Genomic DNA, 6,000 nt, shown 5'->3' on the forward strand with positions numbered 1-6,000 from the left:
AAGATTTAAGTCTGACAAGTTCATGTCAGCTGTCAGTCTTATTTTTGTTGTCTGCACATGGTGGTTGTGTGTGACTCTGAGGAGAAAAGTGTTAAAGCTGGTGTGACTGTGGCCAGCAGGTTAGAGCTGCTTTCAGCCTGTTTCAGTTTGACATCCTGTACTGAGATCAAAACGTGTTCAGGCGTGAGCAGCATGCAGAAGCTACAGGGGCAGGTCAGAGTGCAGGAAATCAAACATGTCGGGGAGATGCGGAGGTAAGATGAGGGGGAACCACAGGCTTCTCTACAAGTCTGGTTCCATCATTTCATATCCAGTTATCATACTGCCACAGATCTTTCAGTTGTTGGCTGATATTTAGCTACAAACATGTCTTCAGTGAGAACATTATTCCCATTTACACAGCTGCTACTATCAAACAGTGCTTTATTGGCTCAGCTGCTCAACTTGTCAGCTCTGTTTATTGCAGTCTGCATACTAATGCTCAAACACGACAGACTGATCCTGCCTTTTAACGCAAGAAGCTGATAACAAAGGAGGCATTCCATTATTCTATACATTCAGTTTGATTACAGTTTAATGCATCAGGAATTCATTACTAGATACTGCTTTCTGTGTGTTGCTCAGGTCTGTCTGGCAGAGTGTATTTGTACTTGGAAGAAAAACCATTGCTTTATTCTTTGGGTTCAATGTGGTGCATGAGTGTTGTACCATGATGAGCTATATGACTCTGTGAAGTTAGTGTTTATTCTTTGGGTGAACCAGATGAATCAAATTATATGTATTCCCTTTGTTCCCAGGGTCTGGTTTTCTCATATCTGCCCATGTTCTCCTTTATCTGACAGCAGTTGTTTCCCTCAGGTGGTTTATGGTCAGAGCCAGAGAGCTGAAGCTGCTCTGTGTTTTGTCATTGATAAAATCCCAGCTTCCTCTGTCCTGTCTCTTTCTGACTTCACACACTGGTAAACACTCACATACTGACCTTGAAAGAGACCGATATATAAAGATACTGTACGTATCCTCTTTTACCCTTCTGCCAGGCTTCTACACCTCTGCAGATACGCTTTGTCTTCATCATTCTTTGTTTTTCTGCTCAGGGCCTGTATGCATGTTCAGCCATTAGTGAGGGAAATGGACCGTTAGCACTAATGGCAAAAAAAAAAAAAAAAAAAAAAAAGAGAAAAAGATCAAGTATGCATAAGCCAAGTTAACGGACGAAAAGAGTGTTAAATTTAATGAAGTTTGACCCCAACGACAGTTCGGCTGTTTAAAGGCAGACATTGTGCAATGCATTACCATTTAAGATGAAATATACAAAGACAGTAGATATTAAGGGATCCAGATAATCATTTGGAAAAGAATGACAATGTGGAGCTAAACAGCAAATTAAGATTTAGGAGACACAACATTTTTTCAGTGAACAGATGAGATAAGGGAGGTAACTGAACAGGTGAGGCTCGCTGCTGTCAGTTTTTCAACTTTGATTGGCTCTTTGCTTTTATATGTCTGGGTCTTTCCAAGATGTGTATGGTGAAATGCTGGAGTTCATAAACTGCTTCTATGAGGTACTGGGTCATTGCTGAGGTGCATGTTCCTCAAAGCAGCTTTCATATTACTGATTTTATTATTGAGGTGTTCTAGTGTGCGCTCGGAAACACCACAGACATTTACTCTGTTCAAGATCACCAAACTTTCTCTTTCTCTTTGTTTATCTCATTGACTCACTGATAACAGCTGTTTGTATATTCGCGTTATTCTCGTTGTCAGAAAAAAGTTCCTGCACACTGGCCAACTTCCAGAGAGAAGAACTTTATTGCGATGTATCAGTCACAGACCTTTTTTTTTTTCTCCACTTGTAAAAGGTCTATGATAGAAAAATCACAATAAAATTCTTCTTTCTGGAAGTTGGCCAGTGTGCAGGAACTTTCTTCTGATATTTTAGACTTAATAGTCTCTATCCAACACACCTACCTAAGGAGTGGATGTAAGAAGATCCCAGCTGTTTCTGTATCCTTTCATAAAATTCAATTTCTTCCTCTGAAAAAAATGTTTTTCTTGATCTTCTCTCAGTCACACCGTTACCGCTCACCAGGTTTATTGCTGTTTATGAGTGGTAGATATGCACAATTTGAAATTTGCTGGATGGAGTTTCCCAGGAAGTCCCCCTTGATTATAGCATAGTCTGTGCCTGTGTTGCCTTCATGGTGTTTTTAGTTAACTGTCTAATTATTTGCAGTCATGCGTGGGGCTAACGCTGCAGGCAAACAGGCCATTCTATACCAGAACTTTAGCACTAATAGCCCCATTTGTTTAATGGCTGAACGTGCATACAGACCCAAATCCAGCATTATCCTTTTCAGCAGTTTGAGCTCCAGTAACTCTTGAGTGGATCATACAGATCAGGGTTTACTCCTCATACATATCAGTAAGCTTCGGCTGCCCATGACCATGAGGCAGGCTAATTCAGTGTTAGGCACCTTCACCTGCAGCTGTCACAATGTTTTGTTATGACTGATCATCAGTGTACATTACAACTGGCTGCTGCTGTGTATACTAATGGTGTTTTATGAGAAAGAGGCTACTCCCTTGAGGAATTTATGACAAACAATTAAGAAAACAAACTGATGCATTGCTCTACAAACATTTGGCTCTCTGTCATGGCAAACTGTCTCCAGTGTCTTAAAGGCCTCTTTCAAAAATGTGACCACTGACTCAGGCTGCAGTGTCACAGCAGAGAGCTCACAGTTAATAAGAACACAACAGATTTAGATGAAAGCTCTCCATCTTTGAAGTGGATCAGCTGCGACAGAAAATGCTGGGATAGAGTCACTAGAAATAAAGGAATTTGATCAATGCAGAAGTGTTTTGAGCTGTATTCTTATACCTGACAGATGCAGAGTCAAGCAGGGAAGTTTAACTTAGATATCTCACATCTTATATTGATAAACAGCTAGCTGCCGAGCAAGTTTACCTTAGTTTCTATCTTTTCGATCATTTAATAATCTAATCATGTAATTGTTGGGAAAATAGTAACTGCTCATTTAAAATTTGCAAAAGTGATCCTTTACATATTGGTATAAACTTGAAACATGTCAGTAACCAAAAAAGAAGTATCCAAATGACCTGTTTCTGGTCACATATTTCCTCATGGTCAACCCTTCCCTGAGTTCTTCTTTATTCTGATTTGGATTCTTGCAAGTCTCTCACACTGACATCTGAAGGTTGGCTGGAGGACAGAAACACTGTGGGAAGGAAATTAATTATGAATCCAGAAACTCAGAGGTCAGGAGCTTTAAACTTATCATGATGAGACATGAGTGGGCTGTAAAAAAGTTTTCTCTCCAACAAGAATTAATTGGATGTGTGAGCCTGTACGTAGATGAGAAAAAAAAAGATTGCTGACTTTTTTTTTTTTTCTTTTTTGTGCATCATGTGAGGTTAAAATCTTAAGCAGTATTTTAGTATTCTGAAAAGATATTTCAGTCACTGGCTAGTGTGAAATTAATAACTTCCCACATGCATGAACAGAGGGGAAAAAGGTTAAAAGAAGTGATACTCAAGTCCTTTGAGCAACACAGATGAGCAGAGTACAGGACATAGAATAAACCTCCAAACATAGTCAACCTGGGAAACTGTGGGTGGAAGTGTCACAGATGTGAAACAAATGAGCAAAGTTAAATACTAAATTGAAATGTGGCAACAGGAGCATTGGATCCAACATCATTTTACATTTCTATGAAATATCACTCATCTCTTGTAGTATAAGCTCTGCCTCCATTTAATTAACAGAGCATTAAATGAAACCCTTGTGTTAGGTTTCATTACCACACAGTCACAGTGCTGTTTAATAATCAGGCCTCTCACTGTGCTGTAAAGTCAAACCCACACAATTATTGCTGAAGCACTAAACTCATGAGATATTTATATTTTCAAGTAAGTAGTCTTATGAGAGAATAACTGTCTGTAATGCACTGTAGAAATAAAACTGAACAAAAGAATCCATTTGAACTATTTTGGTTTCATCCTCACAACTAGGATACTGAGTCTATGCATGCAGCTTGTTTCAGTTTGCAAGTTTGCAGAATGAATTTGAAGTTAAAATAATAATGATATTAAAAAAAATCAGATTATCATTCCAAATTTCACTTATGATAATGTTTCTGTGCACAAAACAAACCTCTTTTCAGTGGGGCCAACCCTGGACAGACTGACAGGCATCACAAGTGGCTCTTCATAATAACTACAAATACTTCCCCAGTGTAGGGGAGAGTGGGGTAAGTTGATCCTTTATGGTGCACATTTTTTGTCATATGACTAGACATTTTGCAAGCACCCTTTATTTTGCTGTCCCTGTGTTTAAAGGAAGCACATTGTAACGTGCTGAGTAAGCTTTCTTTAAAAACAGTTTTGCTTGTCAAAGTAATTTTTTATATTTCAGTTTCAATGATTGTAACTTAAAAGCACATTTATTCAGGTCTATAAATGCTTGTACATGTTGATGATATGCCAGCATATTAAACTATGGGAACCACTCAGCTAAAAATTAGCCTAAATTGCTAAACTAGGTGTATATATATATATATATATATATATATATATATATATATATATATATATATATATATATATATATATATATATATATATTTTTTTTTTTTTTTTTTTTTTCCAAAATGATGGTTGTGGGCTAAAGTGAGTTTAATGCCTTGGTGTATATTGAGCCAACCGGTGTGGAGTGTAGTAAACCCTGTCAGATAGTGTCAAGCACACTGAGTGTGCCCTTTATATTTGAGCAGAGTTTCTCTAAACCAGGGCATCATAGTTACAATAACTTACAATTGCAGTGTGAGTTATGATTTATTGGTTAGGTTATTGCTTTCCCATTTTTTCTTATCACTGTGACCTTTTTGGACCATGATTAAGTGATAGATGATCAGGTTCAAACCAAACAGCACACCAAACAGGATCTCTGTGCAAGGCTCCAACAATGTTAGGATAACAAATTTAACTTATTTTTAAGTTAAAATATTTCCCCTTGACTTTAATCTCTAACTTTGTTCATTCACTATCATTAACACTTGAAAGTTTTATGTTGTCATCCTGTAAACTCCTGTTGTGGTGTGGTTGATGTTACGAGCAAACTTAGATCCTACACTGTCTAATACTGACACTCGGTCATGTTCCTTAGCATCCTAATGTGAAAAAACAAAACTCAAGCCTCATTATTCTTCCTCACATTTGAGTCAAGTAAGTTAGTTACAGTTTGATTTTTTATTTTAGGCATTTGCAACACCATGTGAAATCTAACCCAAAGCAGCTTGAAAACTTCTGGACATGCTGAATAAATTTAACTATCTTGAAATTTAAAGTAACTAAGAAAAAGATCAGTTCTCATAAAGGGTATGAATAGAATCATGTTTTGGGATCCATGGGTTATGGATCTGTGTAACCTAATATCCTGTGGGTGTCCTTAAACCAAAGACCTGTATTTTTATTGTTAGATTTCCATCCATAAATGAGACCATTTCTAGCCTTTTTATCAGTGACACAGGGGACCATTGCAACTGCTATCAAGTCTCCTTTCATTTTATGTTAATCAAAAGGGCTGCTTTGATGTTTTTTTTTTTTTTTTAAGCTTCAACATATCAGAATAGCTGCAGGGATTGTCTGATTTTTTTCCCCCAACCTTAAATTACAAACGGATTCAAACCACGTTATTGTTATGAGATGACCCGTGTCTCGGAAACGGGACTGAAAACATCGACATTCTCTGCAATTATATCATCAGAGGTTCCCCAGGTGAAACTAATCCCGTGAAAATAGGGCTTCATTACGGAGCCCTCAAAGTGAAATAGAAATGAAATGTGGAAATATATGTTTCAGGTGCGCAAGGGAAAAATATATATTTGTATTTTTTATGCCTATGTTCCTTTGGGGGCCCGTACGTTGGCGACTACAGATTCGAATATGCTTTTAATATTCCTAAAAAATGGGAAATGGTAG

The sequence above is a fragment of the Halichoeres trimaculatus genome, unplaced genomic scaffold (genome assembly GCF_033239565.1).
Source record: "Halichoeres trimaculatus isolate MK-OKI-2021-1 unplaced genomic scaffold, fHalTri1.1 fHalTri1_scaffold_9, whole genome shotgun sequence".
NCBI classification, from domain to species: Eukaryota; Metazoa; Chordata; class Actinopteri; order Labriformes; family Labridae; genus Halichoeres; species Halichoeres trimaculatus.